This window comes from Saccopteryx bilineata, chromosome 1 (genome assembly GCF_036850765.1).
Source record: "Saccopteryx bilineata isolate mSacBil1 chromosome 1, mSacBil1_pri_phased_curated, whole genome shotgun sequence".
Lineage (NCBI taxonomy): Eukaryota > Metazoa > Chordata > Mammalia > Chiroptera > Emballonuridae > Saccopteryx > Saccopteryx bilineata.
The window spans coordinates 113,584,103-113,598,698 of record NC_089490.1 but is presented as its reverse complement, the minus strand read 5'-3'; the positions used below and the strand labels follow the sequence as shown (position 1 = coordinate 113,598,698).

Below are 14,596 nucleotides of genomic sequence, written 5' to 3'. Positions count from 1 at the left end.
AACAATTCCAGTGCCATGCGGACTTTTCCTGTGGGGAACTTTCCTGGACTCCTGCTCCCTGTGACAGCTCCTAACAGATTGAACTGTGGTTGGGTTGCATTTTTCAGGGATTTGGCATGGTGATGGGGTCAACTTGGACTTGGGGAACATGTTAAGGACACTACTCATTTATGGATTCTTGCTGTATTCGCCAAGAGTTTGCTTAAAGGCTCTTAATCACTGTAAAAAAAAAAATAGAGGACTGGATGAAGAAGATGGGGCACATATACACCATGGTATATTATTCAGCTAGGAGAAATGGTGACATCGGATCACTTATAGCGGAATGGTGGAGTCTTGGTAGCATTGTGCGGGGTGAAATAATCGAATCAGAAAAAAACAGGAACTGCAGGATTCCATACATTGGTGGGACATAAAAGCGAGACTAAGAGGCATGAACAGGAGTGTGGTGGCTATGGGGGGTGGGGGGAGGGAAGGAGGGAGAGGGGGAGGGGGAGGGGTACAGAGAGAACTGGATGGAGGGTGGCGGAGGACGATCTCTCTTCGGGTGATGGGTATGCAACATAACTAAATGACAAGATAACCTGGAAATGTTTTCTTTGAATGTATGTACCCTGATTTATTGATGTCACCCCATTAAAATAAAAATTTATTTATAAAAAAAAAAAAAAAAAAAAAGGACTGTGGGGCTGCACACATTACTAGAGCATATTTCTGAAAATAGGTGAGTACAGAATAAGAAATATCTGTCAGTTGTGTCCAGATTTGGTTTGAGTCATCAGGAGATGCCGGGGGACAGCAGCATGTGCAGGGATTGGCCATTTGAGTAATGTGGCCCACAGGGATCAAATCTTGTCTCTCTCTCTTTTTATCTTTTATTAAATGAATTTATTGGGATGACACTGGTTGGCAAACCATACAGGTTTCAAGTATACAACTCAATAAAACATTATCTGTACGCTGCGTGTGTACTGCCCACCCCAAAGAGTTTCTTTCCATCCCTGACTCCCCCCACCTTTACTCACCCCCACCTACCAGCCTTCCCCTCCAGCTATCTTCATACCTTTGTCAGTATCTGTGTGCTGTGTATACGTGTTTTCTGGCTAATCCTTTTGCCTTCTTTCATCCACTCTCCTCCCCCACCTCCCCGCTTACAGCTGTCAGTCTGTTCCCTGTGTCCATACCACTCTTTCTCTTTTGTTCATTAAATTCCACATATAAGTGAGATTGTATGGTATTTGTCTTTTTCTTACTGGCTTATTTTACTTTGCATAGTAATCTCCAGGTCTATCGTGCTGCTGCAAAAGGTAAGATTTTCTTATTTATTACAGCTGCATAGCATTCCATTGTGTAAATGTGCCACAGCTTTTTATTTATTCACATACTGATGAGCACTTGATCTGTTTCCAGATCTTAGTTATTGTAAGTCATGCTGTCGTGAATATAGGGCTACATATATCCTTTCTAGCACTATATCCTAAGAATCCCAAAATGCTAAATACTGTCTCTCCCTTTATCAGCCTGTACTTTTCTCCTCCATTCTTTCTCTTTTCTCATCGAGTATTCTGTTTTTTCTTCAGACCACTCAGAAGCCATTTTCTCATGGCTTGAGTCTGCAAGGTTATAATATAGCTCCCTCTCTGGCTGAAATCCTCCTGACTGCATCAGACCCTTGGAGCATAAATTTCACTGCCAGCCTCCTAGTCTCAGCATCATTTCTTTCCCAGCTGATGGCTGTAATACCTTTTTCTTTTCCCATAACTAGAGTTGCCACCTTCACAATGCCACCATTGCGTTCTTATATCTCTGATGAATCTCAACCTGTTATTTTTCCCAGCCTTCAGAATGCCATCCCTATCCCACTCCCATCTTCCCTCAGCCCTAACCTCACCCCATCCTCCCTCTAGATTTGGATGATGGAGACAAGTAGATACATGAACCTGTACACTGAGTGGATTGCTGTGTGAGTCTGAATGTGGCTGTGGATGGCAGTGATGGTGTAGGGCATGTACAGAATTAAGGGTGTATTTTTTTGCTCATTAATATATTTGTATATATGTTCCCTGGGTGGGAAAAGGGAGCTGGGAATAAATTTATTAAAGTCAAAAGAATAATGCGGTCAACCTTACTTAAAATAAACGAAAGGTTATCTGCACAAAGATATGCATAGGATGCTGATTATCCAGTTTTTGTAAATTAAAAATGTCCTACATTCTTATTATGAAACGATTTATTAAATTTTGGTTAAACGTTCAGTGAAATTATATGAGTTACAAAAATATATTACATATTTATTGTGTGTGTGTGAGAACGATAATAGTAAGTGAAAACAGGTTAGAGGAATTGTGTATCATGCAATATATTTGTTATTGCATTACATATATATGCTTGCAAAAAATCTGAGAAAATTGCTAAAATAATAATGTGGTTACCTCAGTGCTGCTGTGTGCTAGAACATTGTAATGGTGACACTAATGGACGATATTCATACTATGATGACCCCTCTAAGTTTGGACAGTGCCTTTTCTGCACACTCATAAGCAACATTTCTTCACCACTGTGTGGATTAGTGACACGTAGATTGCTTTGTTCCTGGTCTGGCTGAGGCCTTAGCTGTGAGGATAGAGGTTTTGATTATGTGATATGACAGGAAAAGAAGAGTAAAGAGTAAATTTGGAACACCTTGCAAACGATGTCTGATAGAACTCTGAATCCCGAAACTTTGGGCAGCCTGAAATAACAGGGCACCAAACTAAGGAAAAAAGGGACCTGAAGGCCAGGGCATGAGAGAGTAGAAAGGAAAACTATGGGAACCCAAAAGTTGTACTTCAAATTCTTGATGCTGGCCTGTGGTCACCTGTGTGTATGAGAACATAGGAAGCCGTCCTTTAATTCCTGTGGGGCCCCTCCTCATAGGACCTTGGACATGAGCTGAATTTTGGGTTATTGTGGAGCTGCCTCCCAGGGATAGATAGACTTGTGCTAATGATGTGTGGATCCCTATGGAAGGCAAATTAATGGGATTTATTCCTGTGTTCACATCACAACATTCATTTAACAACTGTGCTTCTTAATCTAGTTTAGAGCCATGTATGACGAGTTCCATTCTAGATCTTTTCATCTGCTGCCGATGCAGAGACATTTCTGATGTACTGAAGTCAAGAGCATAGAGCAGACCAGAGAGCCAATGGACCGAGCACACAGACGCCATGTGCGTGCTCTGGCTGTTTGGTCACATGCTAAAGCTCTTCTTGGCTCTAACCATTTCTTACTGTGACCAGCACATAAAAAAGTCAATACCTTGAGATTCCCTTTTCAAGAAAAGATTTTGGGGGCATATTTTTGAAGTGGTAAAATGATAGACATTTTAACAATTATAGTTCAGTTATTCTAGGTGCAAAGGTAATAAGTAGTAGCTGAAGAGGCTAAGGTTCAATCGGAAACAGTTCTTGACAATATTGGACAGACAATGATACACATGAAAGAGATCCATAAAACACTCATTATACAAATCTTAATTAATGTGATGATTTGTTGGCAAATGGCTATGGTTCTGTTATTGCAGAGCTCATTCAAATTGGAAAAAAAAAATCTCAGAGTTTGAATTGACCAGTATTGGCTTATATAGCAAAGACTCTGAACTTACTTGGTAGAGGATTTGCCTATGAATTTTTCAGGAGGCTTCAAGGCTTCTTCTCACAGCTCCTGTAAACCTCTGCTTGACATTGCATTTGTCTTTCATCCCCAGAACAGTGAACTGAGCTTGTATTCAGGAGGATGGTTAGGGTTCTTGTCCAGATCTTTGAATGCTGGGCTTGAGGAAAAGCCGTGGGAACTGGTGACAGCAGTATAGTATGCATTTCAGCGGTGCAGTTCTGGGCTACCTGTGGTAGGTAGCCTTCACCACCAAAGCAGAAATCCTTTGTGATCTGGTGCAGAGAGTGCAGTTGTAGTAAATTCAGTTAGAGCAGGCACCACTGCTACAGTTGGAGAGATGAACTTAGATGTTTACTAGACCAAGAACCTTGTGATGTTGGGAACTGTGAATCCCCAGAGCCTAACACATAATAGTTGCTTGATCTTAGTTAAACGAATAAGAATATTACAGAAGGAGTCCAGTGGAGTCCTTGAACAGAACATCAACACAATAACTTCTTTGATTGGATTATGGTAACTGATGAGTTTTGTTTTTTTTTTTAATAAATTTTTATTAATGATAATGGGATGACATTAATAATTCAGGGTACATATATTCAAAGAAAACATGTCTAGGTTATTTTGTCATTAAATTATGTTGCATACCCCTCGCCCAAAGTCAGATTGTCCTCCGCCACCCTCTATCTAGTTCTCTGTGCCCCTCCCCCTCCCCCTAACTCTCTCCCTCCCTCCCTCCCATGTCCTCCCTCCCCCCACCCCTGGTAACCACCACACTCTTGTACATGTCTCTTAGTCTCGTTTTTATGTTCCACCAATGTATGGAATCATGTAGTTCTTGTTTTTTTCTGATTTACTTATTTCACTCCTTATAATGTTATCAAGATCCCACCATTTTGCTGTAAATGATCTGATGTCATCATTTCTTATGGCTGAGTAGTATTCCATAGTGTATATGTGCCACATCTTCTTTATCCAGTCTTCTATTGAAGGGCTTTTTGGTTGTTTCCATGTCTTGGCCACTGTGAACAGTGCTGCAATGAACATGGGGCTACATGTGTCTTCACGTATCAATGTTTCTGAGGTTTTGGGGTATATACCCAGTAGAGGGATTGCTGGGTCAGAAGGTAGTTCTATTTTTAGTTTTTTGAGGAACCACCATACTTTCCTCCATAATGGTTGTACTACTTTACAGTCCCACCAACAGTGAATGAGGGTTCCTTTTTCTCCACAGCCTCTCCAACATTTGCTATTATCCGTCTTGTTGATAATAGCTAATCTAACAGGGGTGAGGTGGTATCTCATTGTAGTTTTGATTTGCATTTCTCTAATAACTAATGAAGCTGAGCATCTTTTCATATATCTGTTGGCCATTTGTATCTCTTCCTGGGAGAAGTGTCTGTTCATGTCCTCTTCCCATTTTTTTATTGGATTGTTTGTTTGTTTGTTGTTGAGTTTTATGAGTTCTTTGTAAATTTTGGATATTAGGCCCATATCTGAGCTGTCGTTTGAAAATATCAGTTCCCATTTAGTTGGCTGTCTGTTTATTTTGATATCAGTTTCTCTTGCTGAGCAAAAACTTTTTATTCTGATGTAGTCCCATTCATTTATCTTTGCCTTCACTTCTCTTGCCATTGGCGTCAAGTTCATAAAATGTTCTTTAAAACCCAGGTCCATGATTTTAGTACCTATGTCTTCTTCTATGTACTTTATTGTTTCAGGTCTTATATTTAGGTCTTTGATCCATTTTGAATTAATTTTAGTACACGGGGACAGGCTGTAGTCGAGTTTCATTCTTTTGCATGTGGCTTTCCAGTTTTCCCAACACCATTTGTTGAAGAGGCTTTCTTTTCTCCATTGTGTGTTGTTGGCCCCTTTATCAAAGATTATTTGACCATATATATGTGGTTTTATTTCTGGGCTTTCTATTCTGTTCCATTGGTCTGAGTGTCTATTTTTCTGCCAATACCATGCTGTTTTGATTATCGTGGCCCTATAATATAGTTTAAAGTCAGGTATTGTAATGCCCCCAGCTTCATTCTTTTTCCTTAGGATTGTTTTGGCTATTCGGAGTTTTTTATAGCTCCATATAGATCTGATGATTTTTTGTTCCATTTCTTTAAAAAATCTCATAGGAATTTTGATGGGAATTGCATTAAATTTGTATATTGCTTTGGGTAATATGGCCATTTTGATTATATTTATTCTTCCTATCCAAGAACAAGGAATATTTTTCCATCTCATTGTATCTTTTTCGATTTCCCTTAACAATGCTTTGTAATTTTCATTATATAGGTCCTTTACATTCTTTGTTATGTTTATTCCTAGGTATTTTTTGTTGTTGTTGCAATCGTGAAGGGGATTATTTTTTTGAGTTCGTTTTCTAATATTTCATTGTTGGCATATAGAAAGGCTACGGACTTTTGTATGTTAATTTTGTATCCTGCAACCTTACTGTATTGGTTTATTGTTTCTAATAATCTTTTTGTGGAGTCCTTCAGGTTTTCGATGTATAGGATCATATCAGCAAAAAGTGATACGTTTACTTCTTCTTTTCCGATATGGATGCCTTTTATTTCTTTGTCTTGTCTGATTGCTCTGGCCAGAACTTCTAGCACCACGTTAAATAAGAGTGGAGAGAGTGGACAACCCTGTCTTGTTCCTGATTTAAGGTAGAAAGTCCTCAGTTTTATGCCGTTTAATATGATGTTGGCTGATGGTTTATCATATATGGCCTTTATCATGTTGAGATATTTTCCTTCTATACCCATTTTATTGAGAGTCTTAAACATAAAATTGTGTTGTATTTTATCAAAAGCCTTTTCTGCATCTATTGATAAGATCATGTGGTTTTTGTTCTTTGTTTTGTTGATATGGTGTATTACGTTAACCGTTTTGCGTATGTTGAACCACCCTGAGATTCTGGGATGAATCCCACTTGATCATGATGTATTATTTTTTTAATATGTTGTTGTATTCGGTTTGCCAGTATTTTGTTTAGTATTTTAGCATCTGTATTCATTAGAGATATTGGTCTATAGTTTTCTTTTTTTGTGCCATCCTTGCCAGGTTTTGGTATGAGGGTTATGTTGGCCTCATAAAATGTGTTTGCAAGTATTGCTTCTTCTTCAATTTTTTGGAAGACTTTGAGTAGAATAGGAACCAAGTCTTCTTTGAATGTTTGATAGAATTCACTAGTATAACCATCTGGGCCTGGACTTTTATTTTTGGGGAGGTTTTTAATAGTTTTTTCTATTTCCTCCCTGCTGATTGGTCTGTTTAGGCTTTCTGCTTCTTCATGACTCAGTCTAGGAAGGTTGTATTGTTCTAGGAATTTATCCATTTCTTCTAGATTGTTGTATTTGGTGGCATATAATTTTTCATAGAATTCTACAATAATTCTTTGTATATCTATGATGTCTGTGGTGATCTCTCCTCTTTCATTTTGGATTTTATTTATTTGAGTCCTGTGCCTTTTTTCCTTGGTGAGTCTTGCCAAGGGTTTGTCAATTTTGTTGATCTTTTCAAAGAACCAGCTCCTTGTTTTATTGATTTTTTCTATAGTTTTTCTGTTCTCTATTTCATTTATTTCTGCTCTGATTTTTATTATCTCCTTTCTTTGGCTGGTTTTGGGTTGTCTTTGTTCTTCTTTTTCTAGTTCCTTAAGGTGTGAAGTTAAGTGGTTTACTTCAGCTCTCTCTTGTTTGTTCATATAGGCCTGAAGTGATATGAACTTTCCTCTTATTACTGCTTTTGCTGCATCCCAGAGATTCTGATATGTCGTATTTTCATTTTCATTTGTCTGTATATATCTTTTGATCTCTGCGCTTATTTCTTCTTTGACCCATTCATTTTTTAGAAGTATGTTGTTTAGTTTCCACATTTTTGTGGGTTTTTCCCCCTCTTTTTTGCAGTTAAATTCTAGTTTCAAGGCTTTATGATCAGAAAATATGCTTGGTACAATTTCAATTTTTCTAAATTTGCTGATACTGTCTTTGTGGCCCAACATATGGTCAATTCTTGAGAATGTTCCATGTACACTAGAGAAAAATGTGTACTCTGTCGCTTTGGGATGAAGTGTCCTGTAGATGTCTATCATATCCAGGTGTTCTAGTATTTTGTTTAAGGCCACTATATCTTTATTGATTCTCTGTTTGGATGACCGATCTAGAGCCGTCAGCGGTGTATTGAGGTCTCCAAGTATGATTGTATTTTTGTTAGTTTTTGTTTTAAGGTCAATAAGTAGCTGTCTTATATATTCTGGTGCTCCTTGGTTTGGTGCATATATATTAAGGATTGTTATGTCTTCTTGATTCAACTTCCCCTTAGTCATTATGAAATGACCATTTTTGTCTCTGAGTACTTTTTCTGTCTTGTAGTCAGCGTTATTAGATATGAGTATTGCTACACCTGCTTTTTTTTGGGTGTTGTTTGCTTGGAGTATTGTTTTCCAGCCTTTCACTTTGAATTTGTTTTTATCCTTGTTGCTTAGATGTGTTTCTTGTAGGCAGCATATAGTTGGATTTTCTTTTTTAATCCATTCTGCTACTCTGTGTCTTTTTATTGGTAAGTTTAATCCATTTACATTTAGTGTAATTATTGACACTTGTGGGTTCCCTACTGCCATTTTATAAATTGCTTTCTGTTAGTTTTATATCTTGTTTGATTCTTCTCTTTTGTTTTTCTATCATTTGTTTTTGTTTGTTTGTGTTCCATACTTCTTTCCTCTGTTGCTACCTTTTCTAAGTCAAGAGTTTTTGTGGTGGTTTTTTCAAGGGTGGTTACCATTAAGTAATGAAAAGGGTACCTACCATATTCATTGTAGTACCCTATCTTATGAGTATTTCTGCACTTCATCGTCCTTTGCTACTGTTAATCTCCATCCTCTCCCCCCCTTTTTTCCTTTGTTGTCACAGTTTAAGTTTGTTTTATTGTGTTCTTGGTGGAGCTGTTACTTGTGGTGTTGTTTTCTTTTGTTCTTTGAATCTGGTTGGAAAACCCCCTTTAGTATTTCCTGGAGTGGGGGCTTTCTGCTGATAAATTCTCTCATCTTTTCTGTATTTGTGAATGTTTTTATATCTCCTTCGTACTTGAAGGATAGCTTTGATGGGTATAGTATTCTTGGCTGAAAGTTCCTCTCTTTCAGGGCTTTAAATATTGGGGTCCACTCTCTTCTAGCTTGTAGAGTTTCTGCTGAGAAATCTGATGATAATCTAATAGGCCTTCCTTTATATGTTGTACTCTTCTTTTCCCTGGCTGCCTTGAGAATTTTTTCTTTGTCATTGGTTTGTGTCATCTTTATTATGATGTGCCTTGGAGTGGGTTTGTTGGGGTTAAGAAAACTCGGTGTTCTGTTTGCTTCTTGAATTTGAGGCTTTAGTTCTTTCCACCGGCTTGGGAAGTTCTCGTCTATTATTTGTTTGAGTATATTCTCCATTCCATTTTCTTTCTCTTCTCCCTCTGATATACCTATTATTCTTATGTTATTCTTTCTGATGGAGTCAGACAATTCCTGTAGGGCTTTCTCATTTTTTATTATTTTTGAGTCTCTTTCTTCTTCTCTCTGTTGTGCCTCAAGTTGTTTGTCTTCTATTTCACTAATCCTATCTTTAATCTGGGCTGTTCTGTTAGCTAAGCTTGTTACCTCGTTTTTCAGCTCGTGAATTGAGTTTTTCATTTCTGTTTGATTTTTTTTTATAGTTTCAATTTCCTTGGTAATATATTCTTTGTGTTCATGGAGTTGTTTTCTGATCTCCCTAAATTGCCTTTCTGTGATTTCTTGTATATCTCTGAGTATTTTTAAGATTTGTATTTTAAATTCTCTGTCATTTAGCTCCAAGGCTTCCAATATGTTAAGTCTTTTCTCCATAGATTTTTCCACATCTATTTGTGTTACCTCTCTTTCTTTTGTATCCATAATATTCTATTTCCTCTTTCTTATTGGCATCTGAGGGTGGTCTTGTTGATAGCACTAATTAGAATTAATAAAGAGTAAAAAGTGAAGGAAAAAAAAGGTAAAACACCCCACAAAAAAAAAAACAGTAATAATTTATTATTTCCTCCTTTTTTCTTTCTTCTCTTTCCCTCTTCTCCCCTCCTCAGGGAAATATCGTGATGGCCTGTGAATTATATTATGCTAAATGGAACAAAAACTGCCTATAATGGAGGGCCTGATTTGAGGTGAAGAGTTCAAGGGGCAAAAAAAGGGAGTAGGGACCTACTAAATTAAAAAAAAAAAAAAAAAGGAAGAAAATCTTAGACAAGCATAAGATGATTTGCTTGTAAGTGATGGTCGACTAAGAGATATAATGAGAGGGATAAGAGGGAACCAGAAAAAAGGAGAAAAAAAAAGAATAATAAAGAAGAAAAAAATAAAAATAATAAGTAAAAATCTGTTGTATTAAGTGGAGCAAAGACTAAATACAATGGAGACCTTGGGTTGGGAGGAATGCTAGTGAGTTAAAAAGCAACATAAAAAGTACCCAAAATGCCACAAAAATAAACAAACAAACAAAAATCAAAAACAAAAGCGAAAAAGAAAAATAAAACCAGAAAAAAACCCTTGAGTCCCAAATTAACTAATTTGTTCATGATTGAGGATTAAATGGGAGGAAAAGTAAAACGAGAAAAGAAAAAACGAATAGAAAGGAAAAAATAAGAAAAAGAGAAAAATGAAGGAAGGAAAAAAAAGGAAGAGAAAAAAACAAAATAAAGCAAAACCAAAAAAAAAACAAAGAGGAGAGAGTGAGAGTTAAGTGTTTTGGAGTATAACCTTAAAGGAGGGTGAGGATGAAGAAGAGAAATAAAATGTAACACTCATGGGTAGTGTAGTTCAAGAAAAGGGAAGCATAAGATGGGCAGAGAATAGAAGGACCGAGGTGTAGGAAATAGAAATAATAATAATAAAGGCAATAAGATAGAAGAAACAAACAACAACAAAAAAAAATTAGTGGAACAAGTTGTAAAGTCTGTGGATTTTTCTTGATTTTGAGAGGCTAACTTCTTCCTTTTTCTTTTCTCTCCCTCTTCCTGGTCGGTGACTCTGTACCCCAGGCTCTGCCCCTGTGTCACACTTAGGTAGGGATTTGCAGTTGATGGGATTCTATGGCAATGTCATATAATTGGCTTTAGTCTTGCTGGTAGTCAAGGCTTGTTGGCGTTTGCAGGGTCCAACGATGAGAGAGTTTGCTTTCCTGGAGTCTCTCTCCTAGTCCCCCCTTCCTGAATTAGCAGCCTGGTGATCCAGCTATAAGGCTGCAACTGCTTCTGCCTGGGGAGTAAGAGGCTCAAAGAGCTAGGAAATCCCCACTCTATCCCCACTCAGCGCAAGGCTTTGGGAAAGGCTCTGGCAGTCAGAGCCTCCAGTGTAATCAGGCGGGGGTGGGAGTCAATTGTTGTCAAGGTGACTGTTCAGCGCCTAGCATTCAGTTGGACCACTCAACCCAGGCTTTCCACACTTTGTAGCCTGTTTTGGCTGGGAAGAAGAGGCACTAGTCTCTGCTTGCGACTAGTGTAGTATAGATCTTATTATCTGCCAAGTCCCTCTTGTTAGCGTTTATCCCTGAATATGGAGGCTCTATCAATCAGAAGTTGCCCCCGCCCCTTTAGCGAGAGACACTAAAAAATATCACGCCTCTTGTCTTGGATCGCTGAACTGAGAGAGATCTTATCAATTAGAACCCATGGGTGTGCAGATTTCATGGGTTAAGCTAATTTCAGTGATTGGGTCTGCAGCTGTGCTCCTGAAGGTATTTCAGGCTGCCTGCGCGCCCCTCCCCCAACGCTTGATTGTTAGCTTGAATGGCTGGGTGAGGTGCCCTGCCCACGGAGAGAAACTTCCAAGTAGGGAAGACCACCCTGGCGCCTCTCCCGCTCACCCCGCTGCTGGCGGCTGGGGCGCACCGGGCACAGGATAATGGGGCACCCTGGCTGTGAGGGCCAGTAGGGCGCTCTGGGCGCATGGAATGCCCAGGGCATGCGCGCGAATGGGGTGCTCCGGGCACCGGTGCCTGGGGACTCTCACTCGCAGTGCGCAGGCCGCTGGGAATGTTAGCGGTGCTCGCTCTGCAACCGGACTGGGCGCGCGCCTGCGGCTGTTCACCGCTCCCGAGTGTGGGCTGACTCACCACAGGCGCACTCCCTCTGTGGCTTGAATGAACGTCCCTGCGGTAGTTAACTTTCTCCACACCCTCGTCTCTCAGATTCAAGTGATAACAGTCCTTTCGCTTTCAGTTTGTGTGGAACTCCGGAATGCTCCGAGGATAAATTTTTCTGTTTCTAGTTGATAAATTTGTTGTGATTTTGGGGAGATCTATCAGACGCGCTGCTCAGGGCGCCATTTCCATGACGTCATCCCTGATGAGGTTTTAGACTCCCAGTCTCAATTTTGTTATTTCCCCTAGAGTTGGTCAGAATCAGGGCAATAACCTATCCTAATCAACCTCATCAGAAATCAAAGTGTTTAGCAGATGCCAGTTATTAAGATAGTTTGCATTATCAATTGTTACATGACAAATCACCTCCAAACTTACTGGTTTAAAATAACAATAACCATTTAGCTAATACTTATGCTGTTTAAGGAAATACTTATGCTATTAAGGCAAGGACTTGGTAGAAGCAGCTTAGTTTAGCTCCAAGTGGCATCAGTTAGAGCAGGGGTAGTCAACCTTTTTATACCTACCGCCCATTTTTGTATCTTTGTTAGCAGTAAAATTTTCTAACTGCCCATCGGTTTCACAGTAATGGTGATTTATAAAGTAGGAAAGTAATTTTACTTTATAAAATTTATAAAGCAGAGTTACAGTAAGTTAAAGCATAAATAATAATTACTTACCAAGTACTTTATGTCAGATTTTTGCTCAGTTTGGCAGAATAAATCTTTATAAAACAACTTACTATAGTTAAATCTATCTTTTTATTCATACTTTGGTTGCTCCACTACCATCCACCATGAAAACTGGAACGCCCACTAGTAGGTGGTAGGGACCAAGTTGACTACCACTGAGTTAGAGTGTTTGACTAGAGCTATGGGATCTCATTCTAAGATGGCTCACTCATATGGTTGGCTATCCAGCACTGTTAGGTGGGAGGCACCAGGACTCAGTTCCCCTTTATGTTGGGCTTTGCCGCGTGGCTATTTGAGCTTCCTCAAAGCATGGTGGCTAGTTTTGCCTGGCAGAGTGTCATTCCTGCTGTATTCTCCTGGTCAAAGCAGTCCCAGGCCCAGCCTGGAGTTAGAGAGGGAATAGGGTATAAGAAATAAACTACCTCTTGATGCTGCCATCAGAAGTAATAAAGAATTTGTAGCCAATTTTAATGAACTCCAAATGTTCAATAAACAATATCTGTTGAAAAGATTTGATACTGAAGTCGATTGTTCATTATGTTATCTTTTGTGTAGAAAAGTTCCCAATTGGCCAAGTTATATAAGACACAAAGAGGTGAATGGCGGTTGGCTTTCTTGAAATTTCCATCAGTTGCCTTTCCAAACCCTGGCAAATCAACATAACATCTGAGTGAAACCAGTGTACATATTATGCAAATGATGCTTTAAGAAAAGTCCCAGTGTGCTAAACTCCCCACCCCACCCTTCGTACAGGAGTGAATTATGTGGTTGGAGGGGCTGATGTCACCGAAGTTACGATATATTCATCTCATCTAAAGTGTTACTTAACAAATGTATTTGGATAAAAATTTCTTTTCTTTTCTTTTCTTTATGTTCTTCCAGGTAAATTTTTCACCACTACAGTAGTAGAAAAGTTATTGATTCTTCATATATGTTTGTTCTTTTACAGCTTTCAAATAGAAAGTTTCTTTGTAAATGAAATCTCTCTTCAGAGAGTCCTGTTAAAACAAGTTGTATGTGTTAGTTCATTTGCTTCTCTTGCAGATTTCTTATATCATTAAAATTACCTTGGTAAGAATTTCAGGTTTTGCTTAGTCTACTTAGATTTAGAAGACCCTAGTAGCAACCTTTTATTAATTATCTATTAGTGCCAGACAGTGTTATATGTCCACAGTCCTTAGTACAACACCACACTGGTGGGTATTTGGGGAGATGGGCCCCAGATCTGCATAGTAAGTGCTGCTCTATAGGGAGGGCATGAGTTTAGGTTTTCTTAATCTATACTCTTTTCTTATTGTTTTATGTAAGCCCATATCCGCATGAGAAGTTGAATTTTATTAGTTTACCTCTGAGGGCCAACTCATCATCATTTTAAGAGACTAAACACTTGGTCTTAGTCTTTAGTAGCTGACCAGATGAGCCATGGTACTGATTCTGTTATTTTTAAAAAATGATAGATGATTGGTCTGACCTGTGGTGGCACAGTGGTTAAAGTGTCGACCTGGAAATGCTGAGGTCGCCAGTTCAAAACCCTGGGCTTGCCTGGTCAAGGCACATATGGGAGTTGATGCTTCCTGCTCCTCCCCCCTCCTTTCTCTCTGTCTCTCTTTCTCCCTCTCTCTCTCCTCTCTAAAAATGAATAAATAAAGTTAAAAAAAAGATTTAAAAAAATGATAGATGATAGATAGATGATAGATAGATAGATAGATAGATAGATAGATAGATAGATAGATAGATGTAATAAGAACACTGGAAACAAAAGAAAATTAGTTTATATCCCTACCACCACAATATAAGTGTTTTAATTTTATGGTAACCTTTGACCAGTGCCTACCTATTTTTATATACTTGCCGTCACAACATACACCCAACTTTGCACTATATTTTTCAGACATTTTGATGTATAGACATTTTCCCAAGTGTCTACATATTACAGTAATAATTTTATTTGCAATGTAATAGTCTGTGCACATGACCAAAGTAGATGTTATTTGGTTTTTAAAATATAACTATTTATATATAAAAATAATACATGTACATTATAGAAACATTTGGAAATGTGTATGAGCATAAGAAGAATACAAAAATTTTATTCAC

General features: G+C 38.5%; 1 protein-coding gene across 1 annotated transcript in view; it reads left to right on the top strand.

Moving 5' to 3' along the window:
- Window positions 1-14,596, top strand: part of GRIN2B (glutamate ionotropic receptor NMDA type subunit 2B) — a 481,700-nt gene that overhangs the window by 327,016 nt on the left and 140,088 nt on the right. The window lies entirely within an intron of this gene.